Genomic DNA, 15062 nt, shown 5'->3' on the forward strand with positions numbered 1-15062 from the left:
GAACAGCGCTTGTGCTTCCTGGAGAGTCAGGATTTGGATGTTTTAATTGTAGTCTTGAAGATTTGAGAGGTTAGAACACCTGTGATTGGTGTAATGACAATCACTCACCCTTGAGCAAAGACTCTGCTGCCACTGACCATTTATAGTAATGTACCCAACTGACAGCAAGGTTGAATGGATGTAAACTATACTGTGCACAGTCATAATTTTACACACTGTTTTTGTAATTAGAGTGTAAATTAAATTATAAGTGTAAAAATGATCTGCCTCTGCATGATTATGCACATAGCACCGGATCTCTTAAAAATACAATTGTGCAATACTGGTTTCCTTTCACCGTAAAAAAAACACAATTTGCTACAAAATATTAATTCCCAATTGCAACTTAGTTTTCCATCTAATTAATTATACAGTCCTAAAATTCTAGGGAAGTATGCACAGTGCTTCTGAAGCTGAATGGAAAGAAAATGTCCTTTTATCACAGTGCGCAGTTTCTTTTTTTGAAAGGCTTCAGAGAAATACAGTCTGTTTTAGAGGTGGCTTGCAATTACATCCATGTAGATAAAAATCAAAAGAAGCCTTCTGGTTTCTGTCAAATAACCTGACCTTTGCACTACCCTCTGCTCTAAATCTGTGTGTAAGTGTACACAAGAAAATAATAAAACTGTCGTATTTACAAGATTGTCATGCCTAAAAGGCCTAGTACGCACCTTATCTGGAGGCCTGCGTCTACCAGTTTGGGGCACAACGGGGAGGAATGATGACAATCTCTAAGAGTGGGGAGAGGAAGGGGATATTCCTATTTTGTATTGCTATTTGAATGTCTAACGCGTATTAGGACACTCTGTACTGTGCACTCCATGACTGCAACCAAATAACCAAGTTGTTTAAAATAAAAGTGAATCGACCCAACACCAGATGAAAACACAACTTGAAAACATCATGGGAGGATCAAAATGTGCAAAAAGCTTCAGAAGCCAAAAAATTGAAAGGTTCATCAGTGAAAAACAAGCTAAAAAACACAGCAGGAGGCTTAAAATAGGCCAGAAGATTCAGATGCCAGCCAATAACCAGTTGCAAAACACCCCTGGATTCACAAATCGCATTTTAAAGTTCAACAGCCCAAAACAAAGCTAGAAAACACACCTGAAGGGTTAAAACAACCAAAAACCAGTTCGAAAATACCTCTGGATTCACAAAAGGCATTGAAAGGTACATCGGACCAACAAAGCTAGAAAACACCCCGGGAGACTCAACACCATTCAGAAAGTTCATCAGCGACAATTCTTTTCAAAGACATCCATAGAGTCCCGAAATATATTTAAAAATGTCATTGGCCAAAAACCAGCTAGAAAGCACACAAGGAGGCTAAAACGTTATGAAACATTCAGAGGCTCATAACCAACAGGTAAACACCCCATGAGGATAAAAACAGGACAAAAAGTTTAGAGCCCAAAATCCATCTCAAATTCTCATGCCGGCAGGCTCAAAACATGTTAAATAAAGCTAATCAGCCAACAACACACTTGGGGTCTCAACACAGATTAAAAAAAGTTAATCGAGCAAAAAAAACATGTGAAAATCAGACTTAACAAAAATCATTGCAGGATCATAATGCGCAAAAAACTTCAGAAGCCAACAAACTGAAAAGTTCAGTGTAAAGAACAGCTCAAAAACACACCAGGAGGCACAATATAGGCCAAAATATTCAGATTCCAGCCAAAACCCCCAGTTGGAAAGCACCCCTGGATTCACAAAATCACATTGAAAATTTCAACTGCCCAATCAAAGCTAGAAAACACCAGGAGGCTCAAAACAACTGGAAACCAACTTGTAAACACCTGAGGAGGCTTCATCTGCCCAAACAAAGGTAGAAGACACCCCATTAAGCTCAAACACCCTGAAAAGCCAACAAATTCAACATTTCATAAGTGAAAAACAAGCTCAAAAACACACCAGGAGGCTCAAAATAGGTCGAAAGATTCAGATGCCATCCAAAAACTAGTTGGAAAACACACCTTGATTCACAGAATCGCATTGAACATTTCCACAGCCCTAACAAAGCTAGAAAACACACCAAGAAGCTCAAAACACCCTGGGAGACCCAAAGCACATCAAAACGTTAATCAACCAAAAACATGTTCGAAAACACCCTTGGAGTACCAAAACAGATTAAAAAAATGTTATCGGGCAAAAACTAGTTTGAAAAAACCCCAAGAGGCTCAAAATGTATTGAAAAGTTCATCGGCCAAACAGCTCGAAAACACCCTGGGAGGCTCATATGCATCAAAAATGTCATCAGTCAAAAAACTGCTAGAAAATATACTAGGAGGCTCAAAATCACTGGAAAACAGCTTGAGTGTCAAAAACGTAATATGCCAAAAATCTGTTAGAAAACGCCATTGGAGTCCCAAAACAGACAAAAAATGTGTCCTGCCAAAAAGAGACTGACAGGTTTGGAGGCCATAAACTAGCTCTAAAACACCCTATGGAAACTCACAATGCACTGAAAAGTTCTTCAGATAAAAACCTGTTTGAAAAGCTGCAGGTTAAAAAATCCATATCAAACTAGAAAACACGGCACGAGTCTAAGAACAAGCAGACACCAGCTCAAAAACACCCAGGAGGGTCAAATGTATTGTAAAGTTTATCAGTAAAAAAACTGCTCGAAAACTGCACGGGAGGCGCCTTCGGCCCAAACAAAGGTAAAAGCTCAAAACACACTGAGAGGCTCAAAACACGTCAAAAAGTTAATCAGCCAAAAGCACATTCGAAACACTCCTGGAGTCCTAAAACAGATTTAAGAACGTTCATTGTACAAACGGTAGCTCGTAAAAAACCATGGCAGGCTAAAAATGCATTGAAAATGTCATCAGTCAAAAGCCAGCTAGAAAAAACACAAGGACGCTCCAAACAACCAGAAAACAGCTTCAAAACACCACAGGAGGCTCAAAACACGTAAAAAAGTGAATACACCAAAAACATGTCCGAACGCACACTGGGAGTCTCAAAACAGAGAAAAACATTTAATCGCCAAAGAACCAGCTCAAAAACATACCAGGAGGTTCAAAAGAGACCGAATGGTTTGAAGGCCATAAACTAGCTCTGACACCGCATTGGAAATTGAAAATGCATTGAGCAGTTCTTCAGCAAGAAACCTGCTCAAAAGCACCCCAGGAGTTTTCAAATACTTTGAAAATTGTATCCACCCAAATCAAGCTAACAAAATACAACAGGAGGTTAACGCAACCAGAAACCAGCTCAAAATGCAGTTCATCAGTCAAAAAGCAGTTTGAACAACACACCAGGTGGCTCAAAACATGCCAAAAGATTCATTCAGAGGCCAGCCATACAGTTTGAAAACAACGGGTTTCACAAAATGTACTGAAATGTTCATTGGGCCAAACAAAGGTTGAAAGCACACCAGGAAGCTCAAAACAACCAGATACCAGCTCAAAAACTCATAAAAAACGTAATCAGCCAGAAACATGTGCAAAACACACTTGGAAGCTCAAAACAGATTACAAAAATATCATCAGCCAAAATCCAGCTTGAAAACATACCAGAAGGCTGAAAAGAGTCCAGAAGATTTGAAGCCATAAACTAGCTCTAAAATACCCCATGGAAACCCAAAATGAAAACATCAAAAAACCTGTTTGAAAAATACACTGAAAAGTTCATCTGCACAAAACAGGCTAGAAAAGACAGAAGCAGGCTCAAACCAGAAACCAGCTCGAAAACACCCCAGGAGGCTCAAAGCACATCGAACAGTTAATCAGCCAAAAACATATTGGCTAACACACTTGGAGTCCCAAAACAGATTTTAAAAAAGTTCATCGGCCAAAAGCCAGGCATTAGTCTTTGACGGCATTAGTCTTTGACATAGCAAAAGACATTCCACTGAATAGCAGTGAACCTTCCTAGTGAATTGGACAAGTCACCCAAGAAAACTGCACAGGGCACACACTCTCAAAAGTTAAATGAGCAATAGTGAATTGCACTTAAAGCAATGCCCAGACACCAATTAGATCGCAAGGAATCATCCCAAGGGTGTTTGACACATATAGGCATGGCTTCCGGATGCAGAACTGCAGGTGCTGCCATCAGGGTGCCAACCACACCTGAACACCATGATCAGAAGACAAAACTCAGCTGAAAGCAGATAATTTCAAGGGAACATCCCTAACCACAGGTTGATCAAATCTCTCCTTAGTCTCAGGATCACCTACTTCATTTATGAAGTTCACTACCAACTGTGTTTATGCATACAATCTTCTACAGGGAGTTACCGTGAACAGGACCATCACACAACAGGTAGGCAGTCAATCTGGTTTGAAAACAGGCTTTTGCATGCAGCTTTGCATGGTGCCATTAGACAGGACAAAAAGCTCTACCAGAAACCCAGCTGGACACCAGGGACAGAGGAGACAAAAGCATGGGCCTACAATTACATCTCTTCCATTGGGGCCTGAAAAGGATCTCTGCAGTATATCCACTTGAGGCAGATAGGCAATAGAAAAGGCAGAGCTGGCAAAGGACAGGCTGGAAACAACCCTAACAGCAGCCCGCCTGTTGGCTAGAAGCACAGCATCCGTTCAATGCATCCCATAACCCTTAACAGGCTTGAGCAGCACAGAGCAAACTAAATGGAGCCAGCAACAAGATCACTCATTTATTTGTACAAGGAGGCAACGAAGAGCACTCTAGCTGAAAAAGTCTGAATGAGAAACTGGATTGCGATTCAAGATGCATCCACATTAGAGGACATCTCAAAGGAAACAGCAGAGTTAACATGTGAAGGAGGCAGAAGGGCCTTGAACCCAGAGGAACGTTTAGATCTCATTGGTGAAGGGAAATCCCAAAAACATCAAGTACAGACTTGTGGACAACCTGCCCCAGGTATTCTAATTTGCAATACACAGGATCCTTAACTCCCTTCTGCCCCACAGGTTTTACCTGCACACTCCCAGAATATCACAGGGGGAGCACCCTCCAATAATTCCGGATATGTACTGTCCATTAGCCTGGCTGGGTAGAGCTTGGAAATCAACAACCTTCCTCCCTACCACCCCTAAATGTTGCCTATTGGGCAATGTGCATGTAAGTCATCAGTCTGAGAGGCAGGGAAGGATAACACTTTCAAGTGCAGAGTAAATCAGTTTCATTAACCAGAATGAGACAGATGGCCAGGTGACACTGACATTAACTGGACAATGTACCAGAGCAGTCACTCAAAGGGACCAGCCAGAGACCTTCCAACATATCACTTTATATAGAATAAGCAGCAACTCAGCACAATGGAACTCACCGGGTTTACTGCCCAGATGTTCATCTGCAAGCACTGGCATCAGGGGTCCAACTTCAGGCTCCAGGGGGTCTGTGGTAAAAGCAGAAAACAAGTTCAACTCCGACAAGGAACATTACAGACTGCAGGGAAAGGTGGCAGGGACAAAGCATACCAACCAATTCAACGGAGAAAGAAGCACCATTTCTCTCGGGTTAAGGGGTTAGAAAACACAACTTCATACTGTAAAACATCCTCTGCCTGGTTCTGGGCACCAGCAAGCTGGCAGACGATGTGCCTGCCTGTGGAGGAATGCCTGGTGACCCTAATTTAGCAGACATGGATCCTGGTGAGAGTCCAGGCCCTTTGAGGAGTCGTCTCCCCTGGAAAAATACAATCTCAGTCTACCAAACCAAAGCCTCCCCTCCACCCCAGAAATAACACTGGCCCAGAAATAGCTGCTAGCCTCTCCTCCAAGGGCTACGCTAGGCAAACCACTGTGTTGAGTCTGGCGTCGAGGAACAGCGCATTTCGGGATGGTTTTAAGCAGGACTTCAGATAGTTGACAGAGAATCCCATATCCATCAACAATCGGAAGGTCGCCTTCGTGTGTTTGTCAGCCAGCTCCCACAAGTGACCACGTGTCAGCCAATCATCCAGGTATGGATATACGTGTATGCCCTGCAGACATAGATGGGACGCCAACAGTGCCAGGCATTTTGTAAACACTCTTGGGGATGACTTCAAGCCGAATGGTAGGGCCTTGAACTGGTGATGCTGGCCCTGCAGCACGAAACATAGACATTTTTGCTCTTTCTTGTCAATGGGGACATAGAAATAGATGTCCTCCGAATTCAACGACATCAAGGAATCCCCTCTTTCCAGTTGGCCGAGCCCGTGTTGCAATGTGAAGATCCTGAATTTTTGGGATTTTAAGAATGTGTTCAGACGGAGTAGGCTCAGGATGGATCTCCATCCCGCTGTCTTCTTTCTGACCAGAAAGTATCTGGAATAGACTCCGAAGTCCCAGAACCATTGGTGAACAAGCTCTATCACCCCTTTTTGTAACATGACTCGCACCTCCTGCAGGAGCTGAGTGATGTGCTGCTCCTGCCGGGGAACCAGCGGTTTATGAGGACACCTGTGTTAGAACTCCAAGGTGTGCCCCTGGGCGAGAGCACCCAGCACCTATCTGTCGGTGATGTTCTTCCTCCACTTGTTGACGAACCTTGTCAGCCGGCCTCCCACTGGGGTGCACAATTGGGGGCCCGATGTCTTGGCAGGTTCAGGCTTGCATGGGCACCAGCGTCCTGACCGCGAGCAATGGCAATGCTATCCACTGCTACCGTAGGCCTGGGAGCGCCCCTGTAGGCTTCTTGCATTGAGGAGGGGGAAGATGTGGAGAAACCCTTTGATGACCTGCTCGAATTTCCCCTGGAGGAGCAAAAAGAAGACGAGCGGTGCTGCTGAAGAGTGCCAAAGGAGCGTGCCGTCTCTGTATCTGTTTTGATGGCCTTGAGGGACTTGTCGACTGCCTTTCCAAACAAATTCTTGCTTTTGAAGGCATGTCCAGCACCTTTGCCTGGACCTCATAATGGAAGTGAGTGTCCTTCATTCATCCCTGTCGTTGAAGGCAGATACCGTTCCCCATTTGCCAGAACCCTGTGTCGGCAACGTCCATTGCCACCGTGATGGCATAGTCCAATGCCACTTCCCCTTCCTGAAAGAGGGCGAGGGCTTCCATCTTCTTATCATCAGAGAGGAACTCCAGGATTGGTCCTAGCTTGCACCACAATTCCCTGTCGTACCTGGCTAGGATAGCCAAGGCGTTAGCCACCTTGATTGTGGACAACGCTGTGTAGATCATTTTTTCCCCATGGCATCCATCGTTTTTCCCTCAGAGGGACTGATGACGATGAGGTTGGCCGACAGTTTCCTCGCGACTGCCGACACCACTGAGTCCGGTGATGGTTGCGACTTCAGGCACTTGGGTGCAGAGTCTGGCACCCTATACTTCTTCTCCAGCCATTACCGCTTGGCTGGAGCTGTGCAAGGGTTCTTCATGAGGGCCATAATGATCGTCTTCCTTTCGGACTCACCTTTGATACAAGAAGCCCTCCTTCCTTGTTTTCTGAGGCACCAGCTGGAATAGCACAGAGGCCCTGGCGATCATGGAGTGGAACTATCCCACCTTGTCTGGTGGGGAGACTCTATGAGGAGCATCCAAATATGGTGATTCATTGTCCACTGGGACAATGTCTTTGTCCGAACTCCTGGCCGTATCCATCCCAGTACCCATCTCTGCGTCTGTTGGGGGGGGGGGTTGGGGCCCGACGTGGTGGAGGAGGTTGATACAGTGTCAGGTGACACTTCCTATTTTTAGGCAGAGGCTGATCAGGAGATTGAGTTACTCCAGGAGCCGGTGCCGGGGGCAACCTCAGATGGATCTCTGACACGAAGGTGTGGAGAGTCGATAGAATGTCCAAGGAAATGGCCCTCGGCTGAGAAGGTATGTTTTGCTTCTGCATCATGTGTAGGTACCCTAGAGATCACTTCCCAGACCACACAGACTAAAAGTTCTTGGACTCAGGGAGGCAATAACCCACACTTAGACTAATAGTTAGAATATAATTGGCTCTTTACAGGCCCTTTATTCACATAACATATAAACATACACCAAACACTATAAATGAATGTGGTTGGTTATACATCAACACATACATCAATATAACTAAAGAAAATACTTAACTGTTAGAGTAGTTGAAGAAGAGAACTTCATCTCGGCCTCTATGACCCTACCCAGTCCCAAGGCAGGTGGGCAGAGAAAGATCACATATTCTAACGGGGTCTGGAGTGGAGCGTCCTCCCTCTCAGTGAGACTTCATCACCTGGGGTTCCAATTCTAAAATCTACTACCTGGATACCCCTCTCTTATGGGGAAAAGATCCCTGCTCATCGTAGGTTGCCAAACCATCCCCGGACAAAGGACACCCAACAAGCATGTGGGCACATAGTGGAAAAATCCAGCTAATAATGGAAAAACCCAGCTTGTCTTCCACATGCTTGCTCCCAGCAGCCATTATCACTGCACCTGCACAGGTTCGACTCCCTTCTTGGAGCTTCCTTAATCGAACAATGCACCAACTATCCCTCTAAATTAACTCATGTGCTTGCAAATATAAACATTGCAACTGTGAAACTGTGGCATAACACATGTCTGCTTAATTGAGTTTACAGAAACGTATACTTCCATTGCAATTATGAAAGTGAATGTCCAAAATGGCTGTGCACCGGCACCATGTTTTTTAGCTCATTTTTGCACACGCATTACAAGGTAAGGAAGGAAAACTACGCCATACGTCGCCGTCGCCATCGTCCTCGTGGACCATATACCTGGACTCTTGATCATCGTCGTCCGTGATTAAGACATCCATTTGTTGAACAGCGATCTGGGAGGACTGTTTCGGGGCCTCCTCGCCCCCCCTTTTTTCCTCCCTAAGGGGTCTGAACCGGGACCTGGGCTGGCACCTTTATCACCTCTGGAGTGCCTGCAGCCTTTGTCAAAGCATCTGCAGTAGTGTTGAGTGTGAGGGCAGGAACACTTTCTGTGCTGCGGGAGCCACCCTTGTAGGATCAATGCCTGTGGCTGCCGTAGTAGTAGTCGGTGTTAACAAAGTCACAGATGTTCCAGTTGAGCCTGCTTGGGTTGCGCGGCCCTCTTCTCCTCTACTGTCTTTGGCTTATCTGATTTCTCCCATAGCTTGGCCGAGGTGGATGACTTCCTCTTTGAAGAGGGGCTCGATGGTAGGCTGGCAATGGAGGCAGAAGGCGATGCTGGTCGTGCCCTATCCAACTTCGGACCCGCATCAGAGGTGAACCCGGAGGACTCAGACTTGCAGATCTTGGCCTTGTCTTGGACCTCCACGGATGGGGTGACCTCAAGGACTTAGAAAACCGTCCTTTGGACCGGCGGGTCCTGGACAAGGCATGACCGTGCTCGGAGCATGGGGCAAAGGCCTTCTTTAAGTTAAGCCATTCCACCAGCCTGTTATGATATGATAAGATATGATATGGCATTTATAACGAACCTATAAGCAAGTGTATCAAGGCATGACGAGGCAAGGGAGGGGGAAGAAAGGGAGGACAGACAACAATCCTACTGGGCCAGGTGTCATTCAGATTGTGCAAGTGCATAGGATGGGGAAAGGGGAAAGTGTGGGGGGAAGGGAAGAGGACAGTGGAGTACATGGGAATAGAATGATAACAATAAGTAAAAGTAACGGCCAGTAGGTGGCAAGGTAAGTGCAGTCATCAGGTGTCAAGTGCTGGTAGTGGGACTGTAGGGATACAGAAACAGTCTCCGAGTGTGGGGGTTGCCAGGCAGGCAGTGCAGGTGTGTCCGACTGGTGGGGGAGGGACCTGGGCCCGAGATCAGAGGATGGCAGGGTGTTAGGCAGAATTATATGCAGTACCCTTTGGGAACACCACACACAATTAAGAGTATAAGTGACAGTACAAATTCACCTTTGGTACAAGCCTGTACTACACAGTAAAGTGGTAGCAATGGCTGAGCAGCCAGACTTATCTCAGGAGCAAGTGAGCAGTATCAGATAGTTGCACAAAGAACAGCAATTACTATGATTCAAACAAACACTGACTCAAGGTTTCTGAGTAAAACAATATACATTTATTTACACATCAGTAAAGTAAAGCAGTTTAAACATCACACTCTTAATACACCACACCACTCCCAATAGGTTCAAGACAAGTTAAGCTCACAAATGAAGTGGGAGCAAAATGGCATTCCAGAAATGTAAAAGGGAGGGAAAGATAAAGTTAGGCAGAAATTGCACAGCGCCAACAGGTAAGTAAGCAGGACAAATTCACCTTTGGTACAAGCCTGTACTACACAGTAAAGTGGTAGCAATGGCTGAGCAGCCAGACTTATCTCAGGAGCAAGTGAGCAGTATCAGATAGTTGCACAAAGAACAGCAATTACTATGATTCAAACAAACACTGACTCAAGGTTTCTGAGTAAAACAATATACATTTATTTACACATCAGTAAAGTAAAGCAGTTTAAACATCACACTCTTAATACACCACACCACTCCCAATAGGTTCAAGACAAGTTAAGCTCACAAATGAAGTGGGAGCAAAATGGCATTCCAGAAATGTAAAAGGGAGGGAAAGATAAAGTTAGGCAGAAATTGCACAGCGCCAACAGGTAAGTAAGCAGGACAATCTAGAAAGAGGAACTACAGTGATGGAATCAAATCAAAAAGGCTTAGGGCCAAAGTCAATAGAACAAAAGTATTTTGCTCAAGATCACACAGCTCAGGGTAGTTTGTGGTTAAGTCTTTGCCAAGAGTTCCAGACGAAGTTGGTCGGCAGAAAAGTTAGTTTAAAGAGTAAAGAAGGACAAGCACTCGGATTGGAGAAAGATTTCACACACTTTCACCGCAGCTGAACGGAACGAACAACCGGATTTGCCCAGTACCTTTAAATGGAGAAGAAGTTATAGATGAGGCAGACATTCCTGGTAGTTCCTGCAGGCTCACGGTTCCTGAAGCGACTGTCGGACTGACACGAAGACTGGAGGGTCCTGCACTACCCAGGGAAGAAACCAGCAGCAGAGCAAAGCAACAAATAAAAGGTGTGCTCCTTAAAACCCAAGCAGGGTCTGACCTTCCTGGCTATCCGGCCCACTGTAGCTCTGTACAGTGAATTCGACCAGAGGAGGGAGTCCTGGCTTGCAGTTTGGGTGAACTGGTTGGTCCCACCAGCTCAGGGGAAGGAGATTCCTGGAGGATCTTCTCTGTCATTGGAGTTTGAAGATTCCGACCTGCAGCAGGGCTTCAGCAGGCTGTTCAGTCGTGGAGGGGTCCTCTTCTGTCAGCTCCTCTTCGGTTCTTTCGTTTCAGTGGCGACTCTGCCTTTTGAGACCCAGAGACCTGCTTTTTATGCAGTTTTCCCCCATTCACACAGCCTGGTGGTCAATCACACAGCAGGGTGGCTGTTCCGCCGGGACAGTCACCACAGCCAATCATTTTAGAGTGCGACATGGGCCTCCAAGGAGACCCTGTGCAGGGAGTCCTAAACCTGTCCCTCACATCCTGTCCCCCCCAGACATACAGGCGCCTAAGGAGGGCTTCTGTGTAGAAGCCCGAAAAAAAACGGTGAACAAAGGAATCAAACCTGGTTTGGCGTGCAGAGTAAAACACGAGAAAGACTTTTACAAAAAGAAATGGCAAATAAACCCAGCCGGAACCATAATAAAACATATATGGTCTAGCGGGTTTAAGTTTGCAGCTACAAAGATAGCCTTGAACTATACCAAGGTTATTTAAGATAACTCTGGTAGGAAAAATAAGGTAGTTACCAGTGCCACCAGCCAAGTCTTGATGAAAAGGCAGCGAAACAATGCTCCAAGAGAGACAGACAAAAAGAGATAAGCATTAACCCTTTCCAGTACTCCATGTAAGATGGTTTGTACTGGGTCTGTGGTTTTACAGAAGCTAATAAAGTTAATGGCAACTTTACATGTTCTGGGAGACAGTAGTCAGTCCCACAAAATGGAGCCTGAGTTGGGAAGTCTAAAAGACAACCCTGTGTCACTGCACTGAGGGTGCTGTGTAACATACAGTAAAAAGATGATGCCTGTGGAGTAGGTGAAACTCCACAGTCTCTGAACACAAGAAGAAGTTAAACACACACAGCAAAACACATGTAAGAGTGGGAAAGAAGGCCCACACTCTTACCAGGTGAAAAAAATAAATCCTAGAAATCCAGCAAAGCTGCTGAGGGACTCAGTAGGTAAGGGAAATTAGCCATTTTGGAGTATTCTCCCTAACACCAGGTAACCAGTGCAGTTTCAGTTTCAGCCAGGAGGTCAGCAGGGGAGAGGAGGAGAAAAAGCAGAAGCAAAGAGAAAGGTTTTGAGGTGCTTCCAGAACCGGAGATGGTTCTCCTCAAGTTTCAGTGAGGCACGGAGGCTGTTCCAGAGGGAGGCACCAGCTGAAGAAAGAGATCTACCACCAACTTGTTGCTTGGAGAAGCGACTGACTCTGAGGGAGGTGGAGGCGAATGAGCGAAGAGCTCGAGAAGGAAGATATTTAGGAAGAGAGAGTTGAAGGTATTGAGGCTCCATGCCCCAGAAGGCCTTGTGGACAATGCAAAGGGTTTTGAACTTAATACTCGCAGCCACTCGGAGGCAGTGCAGAGATTTCAGTCCTGGAGAGATACGATCCCTGGGCTTGAGGCCAAGGACAAGTCTTGCAGTCCTGTTCTGGATGAGTTGCAGAGGGCGGAGAGTAGAGGCGAGCAGATTTAGAAAGAGGCTGTTGCAATAGTCCAGCCTAGATAGTGCCAGATCTCTGGAGACAGTGAGCTTCTGGGGGAAGGAGAGGAAAGGAAGAATACCCCTGAAGAGGTGCAGCTGGTAGTGTGACTTCTTAGAGATGTCAGAGATGTGAGGATAGAAGGAGAGTGTGGAGTTGAAGATGACTCCAAGGTTTTTAGCCTTGCAGGTGGGAGCAGGAAGAGGGCCAAGAGAGGCCAGCCAGAGAGCGACAAGAAAGGAGGGAGCGCATTTGCCGATGAGGAGAATCTCAGTCTTACTGGCATTAAGACAGAGGTCATTGGCAGCACACCACTCCTGCATAGCAGGCAGACAGTGAGTGATGAGGGACGGAGAAGAGGTGACTGAAGGTAGCCTGAAAATGAGCTGAGTGTCGTCCGCATAGCATTGAAAGTTGGGGCAGAGTGGGGCAATGCGGTGGGCAAGAAGTGCCAGGTATTGGTTGAACAGCCAGGGAGAGAGGTTAGACCCCTGGGGGACACCACAGGTAGAGAAAAAAGTAGCAGAGAGGAAGGACCCAAGTTGGACCTGGGAGGGTCGGTCAGAGAGGAAATGTCTTTTGTCATTTTCTTAAAGAAACCGAGGCATATTTTGCACTCTACCTCCTTATGCTACAGGATTATGGCAGTGGAGGCATTGTAGGGGCTTGTCTTCCACAAACACATGCCGTAGCCTGCATTTGGTGCAGGGTCTAAATAGTGACTTTCCCTCCTTTTCATCTGTCATAGTCGAAGATGGCCTTCTAGAAACTTCAATGAATCTTTGCCCTTGAGGGATGCAGAGCTTCACCAACAATGTATCCCTGTTTTCCGGCAGATGAGGAAAGAGCACACAGGCTCTTTGGAACAAAAATGGAACTTTTCTCCTCGAAAAACTAAAAAAACGTACACATAGCTCAGAGAGCAACTTGAGGACTCCCAACATTGAAGCGAGCAGTAAAGATCTGAAGATGGCTGCCAGAGGCAGAGCTTTGGGAGAGGACTGTCATTGGATGGGGCAGTATGACCCAGAGCACAGTGATTGGTTTAGAGGAGAAATACAGTTTTAAAGTGAAACAGTTTTTTTTACTGAGGATTCCCAGCCCGACGACGGTGAATATTCATGAGCATGTGAATCCATGCCAGACCTCATCTTGTTATCTGATGAACCCCAATAATATTACTCTGATTCCTACCGATTTAGCTCAAAATCAAAAGGAGGATTTAATGGACCTCCTAGAACAGTTCTCGGATGTTTTCCAAGTTGAACATAGTCAAGTAAGATTAATGTATAATTATATTCTCAGAGCCCCGGGTCACCCCCAATCGTGTTAGTCGCCAAGCCAGATCAATCGAGGAGGTTCTGCATTGACTTCAGGAAGATAAAGTGGTCTCCCAGTTTGACAGCTACCCCATGCACAGAATTGATGATCTTATTGATCGAATAGGGTCCACCGGTTTCCTCTCCACGATTGATCTGACAAAAGGGCACTGACAAGTCCCTGTTAATCCACCAGATAGGTAGAAAACAGCATGTTCTACTCCCATTGGGCGTTTTCAGTTTAAAGTGCTACCTTTTTGTTTGAATCGAGCACCGGCTAGCTTTCAAATGTTAATGGACCAAATCCTCCAACCCTATGTCTTTTTCTGTGGAGCATACATCGATGATATCATCATCTACAGCAAATCCTGGATAGAGCATGTTTATCATCTACATTTAGTTACCAGGCCACTAAGAAAAGCTGGGCTCACAGCAAATCCAAAGAAGTGCCACTTGACTAGATCAGCGGTCAAGTATCTTGGATTTTCCGTAGGTAACGGGCGTGTGCAAGCTCAAGCTGAAAAGGTCAAGGCAGTTAAAGAAACCCCAAGTCACAAGACAAAGAAATATCTTAGATCCTTTTGGGGTTTTGTAGGATTTTACAGGCATTTTATCCCTAGTTTCTCATCCGTCACATCCTGTCTTAGTAATAAACTCAAAAATGAATGAATGAATGAACCCCAGAATATCAGATAGCGAGAGGAAGATCTGTTGTGTTTTGACAAACTTAAGCACATTTTATGGAGCAAGCCTGTGTTGAAAGGGGCAGATTTCAACCGGGAAATTCATCCCACAAACAGATGCTTTGCATATTAGCCTGGGGCAGTTATTTCTCAAGATAATGATGGCAATGAGCATCCCATCCTCTATTTTAGTAGAAGGTTGTTCTCAAGGGAGAAAATGTACACAACTCTGGAGTTAGAAGCCTTGGTAATAAGGTGGGGTATAACCTACCTCAAATACAATCTGACAGGAATAAAATTCAGACTAGTCACTGACCATGCCCCATTAACATGGATGAGCCTCCACAAAGACACTAATGCAAGATTCATGCACTGGTTCTTAGGTTTACAGCCCTGTTGTTTTGCAGTGGAGCACAGAAAAGGAAGAGAACAGTGC

General features: G+C 45.5%; 1 long non-coding RNA gene across 2 annotated transcripts in view; it reads right to left on the bottom strand.

Annotated features, from left to right (window-relative positions):
• The window catches only part of LOC138503972 (uncharacterized), a 174104-nt gene that overhangs the window by 147157 nt on the left and 11885 nt on the right, over nt 1–15062 (bottom strand). The window contains exon 2 of one of the 2 annotated variants that reach the window (XR_011279742.1): nt 5309–5377. The exons of the other annotated variant lie outside the window; for it this stretch is intronic. This is a non-coding gene — a long non-coding RNA (uncharacterized lncRNA). The remainder of the gene's footprint in view (nt 1–5308; nt 5378–15062) is intronic. 2 annotated transcript variants of the gene reach the window in all.

Source organism: Ambystoma mexicanum, chromosome 11, assembly GCF_040938575.1.
Source record: "Ambystoma mexicanum isolate Mex_15411 chromosome 11, UKY_AmexF1_1, whole genome shotgun sequence".
Lineage (NCBI taxonomy): Eukaryota > Metazoa > Chordata > Amphibia > Caudata > Ambystomatidae > Ambystoma > Ambystoma mexicanum.